Raw genomic sequence first — 15,145 nt, 5'->3', positions numbered from 1 at the left:
TTAGGGGGCGATTTCGGATTATTTTTCTTCTTTTTTATTGCAATAACAATAGAGGAATACAGAGTCATACAAAACACTTGAATCTATAAAAAATTAAGATCACAATTATGCATTTTGTAAAAAAAAAAAAAAAAAAAAAATCATACATCTAATACATCAAGTATCATTTTCAACAGCTGAGATGTCTTAACAGCTTTACGATTGTTCTGTATTGGAGTAAGAGAGTCGTAAAAAAACGTCAAGTCAGTGGAAAATAGTCTACCATTTGGTCCAGTTAACATACATTTAGTAGGCAGCAGGCTATAAGATATTTCCCAAATAAAATTTTATTTTTTAGTTATATCCATTTCCAATAAACCGACATCACAATCCATAAACAAGACCATTATATCAGTTAGTGATAAATTTGTAAAACACATCAAAAATAAACATAGAAACTTTGGACCAAAATAATTTGGTATAATTACAACTAAAAAATAAATGTACAATTGTTTCTGTTGCCTCTTTACAAAAACAGCATAATGGAGAACCTCCTTCTTTAAACTTACTGATAAAATCATCACATGGATAATATCTGTTTATTATTTTAAAGTGGGTTTCTTTGACTTTATTAGGAATTACATATTTATTCATATGTGACCACAGATTCTGAAAAAAGGTAATGAAAATCCTGTTTCCATTTCACCAATGCCTTAGGTGAAACACTTTTTTCTTTAGTTAAGATTGTCTAATATACATTTTTATTATTATTTTTTTGTCCCTAATAAAAAAGCGACCAACAGTGTGAGCCAGAATATAACCAAAGGATTATACATCTTTTCAATTTTGATTTTCGGGGAAATACAGTGAATTATTTAAAAATATTGCGATTTCGGATTCAGCCAACAATATCTGGATTGGCGCCTAGTATGAATGTCATCAAGGAGACGTCAGCGCATTCGACCAATCAGAGACATCTATAGAGGCAAGAGTTCCTGCAGTGCAGAACATTATCATTATCATTAATAAAGTTGTTTTTACATTTTCATTGAAACTACATTCTTTATAATTACCGAACAACAATATATTGTTTTTGGTCTTGGTCAGTAAAGTAAAATAAAAATAAATCCCATCAACAGTTCATCTCTGGATTGGCGCATGCACAATTGCGAAACAAAAGGACGAATTTGGGATTAAATTGCAAATTTGTCATATTTGGATTGCTGTCCAATCAAACCGGGACGTTTTAGTAGGCTACGGAGCAGCCTCAATGACGTATGCAGCAGTCGACAAATGCTGCTACCTTATGGAGGTAAAACATTATGACCGCGTCCTTTGATGCAACGTAAAAAAAATGTCAAATGATTTCTCATTATTTCCTATTGAAGCGCAATATGGGACCACACGAAATCATATGACCATTATCTGTTTCCGTTTTTTCGTGTTTACAACTAGGCGGAAACGATGATGCGATGCGTGCTTTGAGTGTTAGCAAACGCTTCTCGAGTCTCAACTCTCGATGCGCAGCCACTGCTGGCTGTCCTCTGATCTAATCTGCTTCAGTGACTCGGTAATTTCGTTCATTTTTGACTGACTGTTGGTCATGATGTTGGGTTCATAATGGATGAAACAAAGCAGTCAGCATCAGCAGCACGTCAGGACTGTAGCATAAGGGCAGTAGGTGAGTTAATGATTGATGCTACATTCGTTCACAGCCTCGAGAATATGCAGTTACATGAATTCTCAATCTTTACGTCATTGTATGTATGCTTTAACATTCGCGGCATCTGCATCTGCATCCGCTCATGCACCAAAATAAAGTTGTTTTGATATTCGGCGTTTCAGACAGACTTTAAAACCTAACTTGTGTGGAAAAATGGGTTTGTTTCGCAATGCACTAGAATATTTATACATAAAATTTAGTTTATACATTACCAGTAAAATTGCACTGTTCTCTGTACCATTGCAAAATAATTTTATCTTTATGTTTTTCATATCTGATCATATTTCATATATATTCATATTGAAATGAGCATTTGCATGTAGCCTGCAAATATTGTACCGTTAAGTAAACATTGCATTAAAAGTTAAAGTGAAAATAGTAATCAAATGAAAAGCAAAGAAACAGCACATTTTCTGACATCCCTGCATTCCAAATATAGTTTGAAAGTAGGCTAATAGATTGTATATTAAATTAATGATTTAAAGGGTTAGTTCACCCAAAAATGAAAATTATTTCATTAATGACTCACCCTCATGTCGTTCCAAGCCCGTAAGACCTCCGTTCATCTTCGGAACACAGTTTAAGATATTTTAGATTTAGTCCGAGAGCTTTCTGTCCCTCCATTGAAAATGTTGTGCAGAAAGGAAATAAAGACATCATCAAAGTAGTCCATGTGACATCAGTGGGTTAGTTAGTATGTTTTGAAGCATCGAAAATACATTTTGGTCCAGAAATAACAAAAACTATGACTTTATTCAGCATTGTATTCTCTTCCGGTTCTGTTGTCAATCCGCGTTCAGTGACGCTGGTGACGTAAAACGCTGCTGACGTGTAATCTGGTGCGCCCGAGCTTCGTTTACAGTCTGAGGGAGACGCACGCTGTAAACAAAACAATGTTCGCAGGATTTCGACACAGAGGAAGACTTGCATTTTTTTGCCCAGCCATATTTATTTGAACCCTGAATACACGGACGCACCAGAACACGTCAGCAGCGTCTTACATCACCAGCGTCACTGCGGACTCGTGAACGCGGATTGACAACAGAACCGGAAGACAATACAATGCTGAATAAAGTCGTAGTTTTTGTTATTTTTGGACCAAAATGTATTTTCGTGATTAATAATATAATCACATTATGTTTTGTATTTTGTTTGGTTTAATAATTAACATTACATTTGTGAGTATGACTCTCACTCGGCTTGTGAATTAGCAGAACTTGCACGCAGCCACTTCAAAACTGTTTACAAAGCTTCAATGGATGTGATTTTGGTTGTCATTTGTTGAAATAAATACAAAAAATAGTGTGTCGGTGTCTGTCCGCTAAACGTGACCCTCTTCGTGGCCATATGGGAAAGTGAATAATACAAAGACAACAATAAAACTTCACTTACAGTTCACTTTTCCAAAAAAAAGAAATGGATCGACTTCTGTCAACTTGTTGAACACATTTTTTTATTTGGACCTTTCTACCATATGATGGCTGAAGCTTACGAAAATTAACCGTGGTTTTATTATGGTGTGTAGCAGTGGCGAGCGGTGACTTTGGTATACTGGGTGATGCTTAATCTCGTGAGTCGTGACACATGGCAACACAGCTAAAAGTTTCCTATATTTGACCATTTAAAGCTCCAGTCCGTAACTTTTTTGGGGTTAAAAATTATCCAAAATAAATTTGAGCAAGTACATAACCAGCCAGTGTTCAAAACTATCTGCTTGCCTTAGCTCGATTCAAAATGGTAAGCTTGTAATAATGTTTTTAATCCCAGTGGTACTGGTGGATTTCTGTGGGAGATTCGAGCATGTCTTTGCGTCATTACGTCACATCTGTACACATAAAGGAGTCTCGGCTAGTATAAGCTATATTGCGAGTGAGGATGTTGGAGGTGGAGATTTATAGCCTTTTCTCACAGCACTTGATATAATTAAACTTATCAATTTGATGCCGGATCCAGAAAGGTTCAAACGACGATCACCAGTGACAACTGCAGATTCACCCGCTGTAAAATGCAAAAGACTTTGGACTGAGAGTTTAGAAAAAGAGACTGCAACCGGGCCCATGCGAAAACAAGGATAAATATCTGAAGGGCTTTAAATGTAACGTTAGTCACGCAATACTGATGTTGTTAACATTAACAATTTGAGAACAAAGTATAATTTGCTCGGTTTGACGTGATATGATAATCGATCGTTAGATTTAATCAGTTGGTCAGAAGAACAAAAGTGGATGTTACTTACTTGTTCAGATGACATTTTAGGGTGAAAATTCTTATGTTGGTCATACTTCCAAAAAGTAGAATCTGTTATTTTAATGACAGTATCCACACCGGCGCGGTGATTGACAGCTGCACATTCTCCTCAAAACATTGGATTCATCCGCGCTGTGCCGTGTCGAGGGTGTTGAAGTACAACTCATGTAAAGTTAATAATTCCGTGAATGACTGCAATTGCAGATTTCGAACAGAGATGGCGACAAAGAGGAAAAACTGTGGACTGCAGCTTTAATGAAAGTAGTTCAGGCACTCACAACAGGGGCGGAGCTACAGGTGGGCCGATTTGACAGCTTGCCCACCCAGTCAGATCCAGAGAAAAATATTTTTTTTTTTGATAATACAATTTTCTAACGTTAAACAATTTTTCAATAAGTATTGTAAATGTGATTTGTTTTTTAATGCATTAAAATTCTATCCTATTATTAATAGGAACATGCTAATACGTCTCTTCAGTTACGTCACACGCCAGTGCCCAGTAGTAATGTTCTTCTTTGTGCAAATATCCGGATTTCAACTAGCAGCGCCCTTTTTATGTTATTACAAAAATGGCTAAACCGCTATCTATAGGGTGACCAGACGTCCCGAAATCTAAATCCCGAATTCGGCCCTAATTGTCCCGAAAATTATACTAAAGCAAAATCTTGAGTAGTTATTGTCTGATAAAACATTAAAAACTATCCGTGGAGGTTGTGTGTGTGCTGGCAGCCAGTCGTAACGGAGTGATTGATTGGTCGCGGCACTGTGTGCAAAAAAATACTTCGGCCTAATGTCTGATGTCGGGTTACACAAAGCAAATCATCTACACAATTATTTAGTTTTCTTATTTAATGACCGACAATTTAGTTGTAGTAATAATTTTGGCATAAGGCTTATTAGCGTTAGGCTATAGCCTGAAATGTCTGATTTACGAACTGTTACAACAGTCATTGGTTTTTTTCTTTTCACAATGACATTTGAGTTTGACATTTGAGTTCATGATTTTAATGTTGTTTTTTTGTGGCAGACTAAAGACTAATGACAGACTGTTGACCTTTGAATAAAAATATGTTTGGTTCAGGTTTGAAATTCAATATCTTTTATTATGTAGTCTAATATCATAGTAGGCCTACCCCCACCTTAGGACAAACATCAGCCATACAAGGTAAGCAATGGGTTTTTAGTCTGGTCCGCTGTGGCATAGTTATGCAATATATAAAAGTCAAATGAGTATTCAATGCGATAAAATAGCTTATTTTCCCTGCAAACGATACCATGAAGAATGTGAATATTTAAGTCAAAAGGTAAGCAGGTATCCATATTAATGTCAGTTTCAGCAGACGCAAAACACCATTAAAGGCGACAACTTTTAAAGTTAAATATTATACAATTTACGTCAACGATAAAAGCTCCTTGTGGTTTGATCGATTTGACTGAGCAACAATAAACGACGCAAAACAGGCATTTTGAGTTTGTGATAGTACTATGTAGAAAATTTCTTACTGGCCTCCATCTGCTTTTCGCGCCACAGCGTGACGTCATGTGCAAACAGCCAATATACTCTTTTCACACACTCACGCCACGGACACATCCGTTTTCTCACGCAGAGAAAACGAGTAAGGGGAGGCTGCAGACCTGGAGCCGGCAGATATACGCCCCTGGCAGTTTTACGCATAGACATAAATATTATGTCTATGGTTTTACGCCCCTGTTGTTCCTGATGCGTCCAGTAGGGGGAGGCTGTACAGCGACACGAATTGAGTTATGTTAAATAATCTTTCTTTTTTTTTTTTTTTTTTTTATTGCAAATGACAAGACATTAACAGTGAGAAGAGAAAAAAAAACAAGAAAAAACAAGGGGGACATCAGAAGAGATTGAACAAGGCTACACAGATCAATATGATTTTACATTTTGTCAATATAAAAAATTAAAGGACTCAATGATATTATTTATTTTAGAAACCTTTGAGTTTAAAGGTTTTGACATTTTCTTAAAAGAAGAAAAAAAGGGACTTTATATCAGAGGAGAATATCAGGACAAAAAATTATAGATTCTGTCATTTGTGTGTTAAATAATCTGCTAAAGTTGTTGTTGTTTAGCAATGATGCAACATTTATTATTTATAAACTATTAGTTTGGTAGGTAGATATCAATTCATTTCTATATGAATGGATGGGTCTATAATTTATTTAGAGAGACAAAAAGTTCTTGACGGTCAGGTTTATGTTCTATCTGGCTTAAACTTAGCTTACCACGTGTAGGTTTAGCTGCCCTAGTCTTCTCTATTCACTTTAAAATTCATTTTCTGCTTAATTTTCTTTTGTTGCCTGTCTTTAGCTTCTTTAGCCTCTTCTGGTAAGACCCTGTTTACTCCTTGCATTAAAACATAGCCTACTCCACATGGTTTCTGGGGCAACATTACAGTAGATATTGGAAATATATGAACTTGTTTTTTTACAGGTGTGAACGCACAAATACACATTTATAACAGGCATATATGTATACATGTATGTAAATCTCTCTCTCTCTCCAAGTAAAGAGTTGAACTGCACACTCACTCAAATATTTTGATTATTTCCAACATCACATGATAAAACCCACATTAAAAACTTTTCCCATATGGTTTGAATGTAAATTCTGGTTTGAGTTGTTTCTTATAAATGAAATTATCTAATTATATAATTTATATCTTAATATACATTTTTTCTTAAAATAGCTTACTGGTCTGGACTAAAATGTAGGGTATGTGCTAGGGGTGCCGGTGCACGATATATCGATTCAATATCGTTATCGCGATATCACGTTGCCCGATATTATATCGAAAGTCTCGTGATAATTATTCGATATTTTGTTTATGATGCGTCCCGTCCGACATAACATGCACCTCTCGAAAAATACGCGTCACTTGCTAGCGTTGCATTTCCCCCGACTCATTTCCTGGTTCTCCTTCTCCATAAACAACATGAAATCAAGGAGAGGGTTAACCTTTCATGCTACAGTCAGATTTGAGACACCCCTCGCTGCAGCCTGTAGCACGATGACGTAGCTTGATGGTCCCATACGTATTGGATGGAGGTGTGTTTTGCTGACGTCATATACGTATGCGCAGTGTCGATCTCTGGATTATAATTCGCATGCGCTGGTTTTAAGTGACATGTATGCTCAATATTGTACTGATATGATGTTCTAACCTGTGTAGTATAGTACTGCTAAATAGTAATTATAGATAAATAAGTAATTATTTACATAAATGGGATGCTTATCCGAGTTTCACACATAGGCTATGCAAAATAGTTAATTTATTTTACAACATTTTAAATCACATGATTTTAAACCTAAATTTGATAGATTAATAGCATGTCCTCAGCACCGCAAGTTTTTTTTTTTTTTTTAAAGCCATTTTATTTTATTCAGGTCACATTTGCTGTTGAGTGGAAGCAAAAATGAATCAAGTAGCCTAATTGTCTTTGTAATTTTAAAGGTACAATACAATAAAGTCTGTAAACATTTTAAAATACCAGTACACATTCAAGGGAAAATGCAAAAATAATAACAGCATCAAGAAAATAAATCTTGTCAGATGTAAAAAAAAAAGAAGAAAAAAAAGTGCTTGATATTTTGCCTGGTAAGAGTTCCTTCTTTAATGGCTATAGCCTACTCATTTTCCCACAGTGATCTGTAGCCTATGGTTCCTCTTAATTTGCTGTTCAGTGTCTGCAATACATATGGTAGGCTATAGAAGCTTGTTTTCGCCACAAATAAAAAAGGTAACTTTTTATCTCACTACTCTGACTTTTTATCTCAGAATTGAAGTCGCAATTGCAGGTTATAAAGTCAGAATTGCGTGATATAAAGTCGCAATTGCGTGTTATTAAGTCAGAATTATGAGATATAAACTCGCAATTGCGAGGCTACTTGAAATTCTGGCTTTATAATACGCAAATTGGAGATATAGGCTAAAGTCAGAATTGCATGATATAAAGTCGCAATTGTGTGTTATAAAGTCGGAATTGTGAGAGAACTATTCTGAGGTAAAATTTGACTTAACTCGCAATTGCGAGTTTATATCATGCAATTCTGACTTTAGCCTATATCTCCAATTTGCGTATTATAAAGCCAGAATTGCATGATATAAAGTTGCAATTGTGTGTTATAAAGTCGGAATTGTGAGAGAACTATTCTGAGGTAAAATTTGACTTAACTCGCAATTGCGAGTTTATATCATGCAATTCTGACTTTAGCCTATATCTCCAATTTGCGTATTATAAAGCCAGAATTGCATGATATAAAGTTGCAATTGTGTGTTATAAATTCGGAATTGTGAGAGAACTATTCTGAGGTAAAATTTGACTTTATATCTCACAATTCTAAGAAAATATGTCAGAATTGGGAGATATAAAATCTTAATTATGTGTTATAAATTCAGAATTGCGAGAAAAAAGTCAGAATTTCGACTTTATAATACCAATTGGGAGATATAAAGTCAGAATTGCATGATAAGTCGCAATTGCGTGTTATAGCCTAAAGTCAGAATTTTGTGAGATATTAAATTATTCTGAGGTTAAAAAAATAAGTAATTTTTTCCCTTAGAATTTGACTTTATAATTCGCAATTGCGAGTTTATGTCACAATTATGAGAAAAAATGTCAGAATTGGGAGACGTAAACTCCCAATTAGGTGCCCAATCCTGCTCCTTGCGATCGACTGTCCTGCACAGTTCATCTCCAATCCTAATCAAACACACCTGCCTTTAATTTTCAAGTGATCCTGACGTGATCTGAAGACCTTGGGCCTTTCTCAATCTGTGTTCTTGTCTGTACTTGTGTCCTTGTGTTCTTGTGAAACGTCATCTTTTGTGGCCCAAGTACTGTCCCAATACACAAGTTTGCATTTTGGCAAGAACAGTTAAAAATCCCGGATGTGTTCTTGACACGCCCATTTTACCGAGGATGCATCGGCTGGTAACTTGTGTGAACTTGACGGCAGAAATATCCCAGCATTCAATTCGGCATTCGAGGAAGGAGAGGCAGGTCAATACAGTATTTCGTTTTTCTACAATTACGTACACTATTTCATCACTAAATTCACTTCTGAGAACATTTGATGCGAGAAATCAACTGTGTAGATTTCAAATATTGGCATTTTACGAAAATGTATGGCTAATCGAAAATGTGCTCAAACGTTTTCGGAAGTGAGAATCTTCATAAGCGCCTGCGGGTGTAACGTTAGCTATCGAGCCAACCGGCCAGTTTGCTCACAGACTCGTTTTTCCCCACAGTCAAGAGACCATTGCAGCCTGGCTGTTATCGTCAATAATTCTCGTTATGTTTGGGTACTGCAGACGGTGTCTGTGCGGGGGAATTATTGCGCAATACCAGCAAGAACACATCGTCTCAAACTGTCAGCAGCGTTCTGTGTGCTCGTCACCTTGTGAGTTCATTCTTCCAAGAACAACTAGCAAGAGCGTTCTCCCCAAGAACACAAGTCCGTTCTTTGCATTCTTGGTTTTGAAAAACACCCCTTAATTGGTTGCTTCAGGTGTGTTTGATTAGGGTTGGAGATAAACTGTGCAGGACAGTCGATCGCCAGGAGCAGGATTGGGCACAGAATTCTGACTTTATAGCACGCAATTCTGACTTTATAACAATGCAATTGAGACTTAACATCTTGCAAACTGACTTTATTTCTCAGAATTGTGAGATATAAAGTCAGAACTGCGTTAAATAAACTGTACTGCAATGAGGTGCTACTAATAGTTTGCAGCGCGTTGGCTTGATGAATAGATGCTCATCGGTGATGCGTGTTGCGTCGACTATAACATGAAATATAGCCTATAACACGCTCTCATACGTTTAATTTTTAGCGTTTTTGGGAGGAGTAAAATTTACATATGTGGTTTCAATGACCAGATGCAGTTACACTTGTCCAGTTTAATCTGGAATGCGGCCCAGTCAGACCACCTCCTGAAGTGGTTTTTTGAAGTGGTGGAATTTTAGAAAAGGGATAAATTGTGTTTGTCTTCATACAATGCTGTGTAGGGCACTGTTTTGTAGCTGTATGACGACCAATAGAGAATAGTACAGCTAATCAAGGATCCATATTACACGGTATACTGTATGTCTAATGGGCTAAATTTGGTTAATATCTAAATGTAACTATAAATTCACAACAACATATTTCACTCAGTCTTCCATATAAGAACCTACGGTGAATAGGCCTGTATAACTGGAGTAGGTCATATACTTGTCATAACATAGTTGATCCAACTGTGTATTTTTAATTTTTCAATTCACAAAAACACATAGTCTTCTGTAGGCTGAGTGAAGAGAGTGAAGCCCAACTGAATAGCTACAGATATTTTAATCCGTGCAGATCTACACTGTAACGTTTATATTTAAATGAACAAAAAACAAAAACATTTGTCAAGTCTATGGACGGCCGGGTTATTAATGTGTAAGAGTCGATTTAATATGTTAAATATCGAGGGCTTGGAACCAGAGGGGCGTAAGTGGCATTTTGGGCGAAAATGAGTTCTATATATCAAATTAAAGGTCTTGATGAGCTCTATCTAGTTGTGCCAAAAAGACCTATCTGAGATCAAACTGTATTGAATAAAGCAACAAAACAATACAGACCTAACACAAAAGTGTGAGTAATGTTTGGAGCCAGAAGGGCGTAAGTCCACTTACGCCCTTCTGGCTCTGAAAAATACATGTAGGACCCACATTTTTGTTCAGAGCCAGAAGGGCGTAAGTGTAGTTGGTGCCCTAAAACTGCATTCAAAATGGCTGACACAACTGCAGACATGGAACTGTCTGAGGCAGAAACGATTTTGATGAATATTATGAAACAAACTGATGAATCCACTCACCTAAAGGATTATTAGGAACACCTGTTCAATTTCTCATTAATGCAATTATCTAATCAACCAATTACATGGCAGTTGCTTCAATGCATTTAGGGGTGTGGTCCTGGTCAAGACAATCTCCTGAACTCCAAACTGAATGTCAGAATGGGAAAGAAAGGTGATTTAAGCAATTTTGAGCGTGGCATGGTTGTTGGTGCCAGACGGGCCGGTCTGAGTATTTCACAATCTGCTCAGTTACTGGGATTTTCACGCACAACCGTTTCTAGGGTATTGTTCAAAGAATGGTGTGAAAAGGGAAAAACATCCAGTATGCGGCAGTCCTGTGGGCGAAAATGCCTTGTTGATGCTAGAGGTCAGAGGAGAATGGGCCGACTGATTCAAGCTGATAGAAGAGCAACTTTGACTGAAATAACCACTTGTTACAACCGAGGTATGCAGGCAAAGCATTTGTGAAGCCACAACACGCACAACCTTGAGGCGGATGGGCTACAACAGCAGAAGACCCCACCGGGTACCACTCATCTCCACTACAAATAGGAAAAAGAGGCTACAATTTGCAAGATCTCACCAAAATTGAACAGTTGAAGACTGGAAAAATGTTGCCTGGTCTGATGAGTCTCGATTTCTGTTGAGACATTCAGATGGTAGAGTCAGAATTTGGCGTAAACAGAATGAGAACATGGATCCATCATGCCTTGTTACCACTGTGCAGGCTGGTGGTGGTGGTGTAATGGTGTGGGGGATGTTTTCTTGGCACACTTTAGGCCCCTTAGTGCCACTTGGGCATCGTTTAAATGCCACGGCCTACCTGAGCATTGTTTCTGACCATGTCCATCCCTTTATGGCCACCATGTGCCCATCCTCTGATGGCTACTTCCAGCAGGATAATGCACCATGTCACAAAGCTCGAATCATTTCAAATTGGTTTCTTGAACATGACAATGAGTTCACTGTACTAAAATGGCCCCCACAGTCACCAGATCTCAACCCAATAGAGCATCTTTGGGATGTGGTGGAACGGGAGCTTCGTGCCCTGGATGTGCATCCCACAAATCTCCATCAACTGCAAGATGCTATCCTATCAATATGGGCCAACATTTCTAAAGAATGCTTTCAGTACCATGTTGAATCAATGCCACGTAGAATTAAGGCAGTTCTGAAGGCGAAAGGGGGTCAAACACAGTATTAGGATGGTGTTCCTAATAATCCTTTAGGTGAGTGTATATTGAAGAAGTTGAAGATGAGTCAGAGTTGTTTGAATGCATTTCCTCACAAGAGTGATGACAGTAAGACATAATCATGCCTTGAGAGCCTTACCTTGTTAGCCTAGCCTAGCATGGCTAACGTTAATCCCATTGGTTTGGTCTGATCTGGCTAACTGTGCCTGTGTTCTGACAGAGAATATTCTTTTGAACTTTCTCATAATCTACTTTACCCTAGCCTTGAACTAATAGATTCAGGGCACTCATGTAGGATATTATATTAATAAATATTAATGTGTTAATCATTAAGGGACACAGCCACATGAGGTGAGGAAGAGAGATCAACTTGAGGGACACATGGAGACAGATGAAGGAAGTGAGTTCTGACTTGCATAGAAAATAAGTTAGAACATTACCTTATCTAATCCTTACCCCGAATTATTAGTATCAGGGCATTTATGTAGGATATTAATAAATATTAATTATATAATTTAGGGACACAGCATGAGATGAGGGAGAGAGATGAGGGACACATGGAGACAGCAGAAGATGGGGAAAGAGAGACAGGCAGGGACACAGATCATGCAATTGATGAGGGACACATGGAGACAGAAGAAGATCGAGGGACTAAGACAGTAGACATTGAGCCTGTTTAGGAGGGAGGGGTTGAAAGTGGCCAGGAAGAGGATGCCAACACACCACAAAAAGGAAGAAAAAGACAGAGAGATGTTGAAAATTGGAAAAGAAACCAACGTAAAAGGTTAAGAAATTCTGGCCAAGGCTACATTAATTCACATGGCATTCATGTTCCAGGAAGGAAGGTGAGGGAAAAGAACTAAAAAGCAAAAAGAACACGAGAGAACTGTCAATTGAATAGAGTATTGAAAAAAAAAAGAATTGTAATGAAATCAATTGAACAACTCATGAATTGCCAATCAGAAGTGTGTTTAGCAAGTTCAGTGACTTTAATTACAGTCTGTAGTGTTCAGCAGATGCCCAGAATGGAAAGGTGAAAAAAAAATAAAAAAAAATAAAAAAAAATAATGAATGAGTTAAATGAAAAATAATTACTTGTTCAAGTGTGATTCAAGTGTTAATTATTCAATCATTTCCCCTTTTGATCAATTATTTTCTGCATTGTTCAGCAGATACGCCCAATATGTCCATAAAAGACTTGGAAATGTTTGGTGCCAAAAAGGCGTATCTGACGTTTTTGACATATTTTTTTATTTTAAAATGTTTTAGAACATGTTCATTGTGTTAATATGCCATACATTTTTTACTTAAATACTCATTCATGTAAGTATGCCTGTGGTTGCAATGTTTGTGGTTTAAGGGTAATGATACAGGTGATTGAAGTGTGGTCAAAATTTTGTTTTGTCTCTCCTGTAAAGTTTGTCAAAAGCCACTTACGCCCCTCTGGCTCCAAGCCCTCGATATGCCCTATGTTATTTCCATAGGTTATTTCGCAGTATATCCCCCTACTGGACGCATCAGGAACAACAGGGGCTTAAAACAATCAGGGGCGTAAAACTGCCAGGGGTGTATTATGGGGCGTTGCTAGACATTAAGCTCTACTGGGGCACAGGCCCCCCATTGTTTGTCTGAGATAGCAAGCGTAACTAAGGAGGGCGGGGCTTACCGATAGATGAATACATTTTTTTTTTTTTTCAAAAATACCATGCTCGGTAGAGTAACTTAGGGGGGTTCGTGGGCATGCTCCCCCGAGAAAATTTGGATTTCTCGGACCTACATATGTGCATTTTAAGGTGTTTGAATGCCAACAAATTGGATAACAATAGCTTTAAAATATATTTAATTTCTTTTTTTTTTGTGCCATAAAAGGCATGAAAATAGAAAACGGAGAGAAAACTTTCTTGCACATTTGCATTCTTCTACATTACACAATGTTAATAATGAATAATTAGCCTTTATATTTTTCAAGAATTTACAATTACATCATTTCAATAAATCAATAAAGAGTTAATATATACTATATAAAATAAAGAGCATGTATATTCTAAAAGAAAACAAAGTTCCCCAGCCAAGTCCAAACTAAGTTGATTTATTTGTTGAGCATTAAACTGTAGGCTACCGCCTATGCTTCATTTTGGCAAAACGGTCAATCACTTGACTCTGACTCAATTTTACTTTTAAGATTATTTGTATTATTTAGAAACTGTTGTTTCGTCATGTTTTCATAGCCTACCTCGCGTGCCAACACCGGACTTCGGTGTGCTCAGATGTGTGCGCGCTGCTGTTGCTAGGAAACACAGACGCGCGCGGATTTCTGTCGCGTGGGTCAGCTTCTGTTTCGGTTAAACTGCGTTGCTTTTACAAGCATTGATTGATTGGTTTATTACTGCGTTGCAAATGGATAATTTCTATTACCCTATAATATAATTTATATTAAATACACTGACAAATAAAATAAATTGTTAAACTCAAACTTCAGATTTACTGGGGCACAGCAGATTTATACTGGGGCACGTGCCCCAGTAAAATGGGTCTAGCAACGCCCCTATCTGCCGGCTCAGGTCTGCTGCAGCCTCCCCAGAGAAAACCCGCGAAGCGAAGACGACACTGACACCGACAGACAAGAAGGGGCAGGTTAATTTAGAATTTTGACATGAAACAAATGTTCATTTCGCAGTTCTCAGATTCTATCAATTTTATTACGAAATTCAAACAATAAATACCGTTTGGCGCTTATAAATGTGACGTGACCGATCGCTGTAGCGCCTCATTTTAAGCGGCACATGAACCGATCATTACTCTTCACTACTAACTTTAGTTAGTAGTTAATAAACGCGTATGAAAAATAGGTATGTTGAAAGATACAGTACAACTTACCGAAATGTATATGCCTCATACATAATATCGATCAATCAGTGTTTTTTTTAACCGCGGAAAGAGGTCAATAGGCCTAAAACGTTAGAGAACAACACGTCACAACTTAAAGTTGTTAACGTTAACTTACCTCAGGAAAGCCATTTAATGACCATAGCACGTTAGTTGGCTATAATTAGCTTATAGAGGAGTATTTTGCTGAATATGTTATATATATATATATTTATTATATTTTTACTTGTATCATTTAAATATTATAACGTTGTTATTATAAT

The sequence above is a fragment of the Rhinichthys klamathensis genome, unplaced genomic scaffold, assembly GCF_029890125.1.
Source record: "Rhinichthys klamathensis goyatoka isolate OS25496 unplaced genomic scaffold, OSU_Roscu_1.1 h1tg000358l_1, whole genome shotgun sequence".
In the NCBI taxonomy this organism is placed as follows: domain Eukaryota; kingdom Metazoa; phylum Chordata; class Actinopteri; order Cypriniformes; family Leuciscidae; genus Rhinichthys; species Rhinichthys klamathensis.
Note: the sequence above shows the minus strand (reverse complement) of the source record.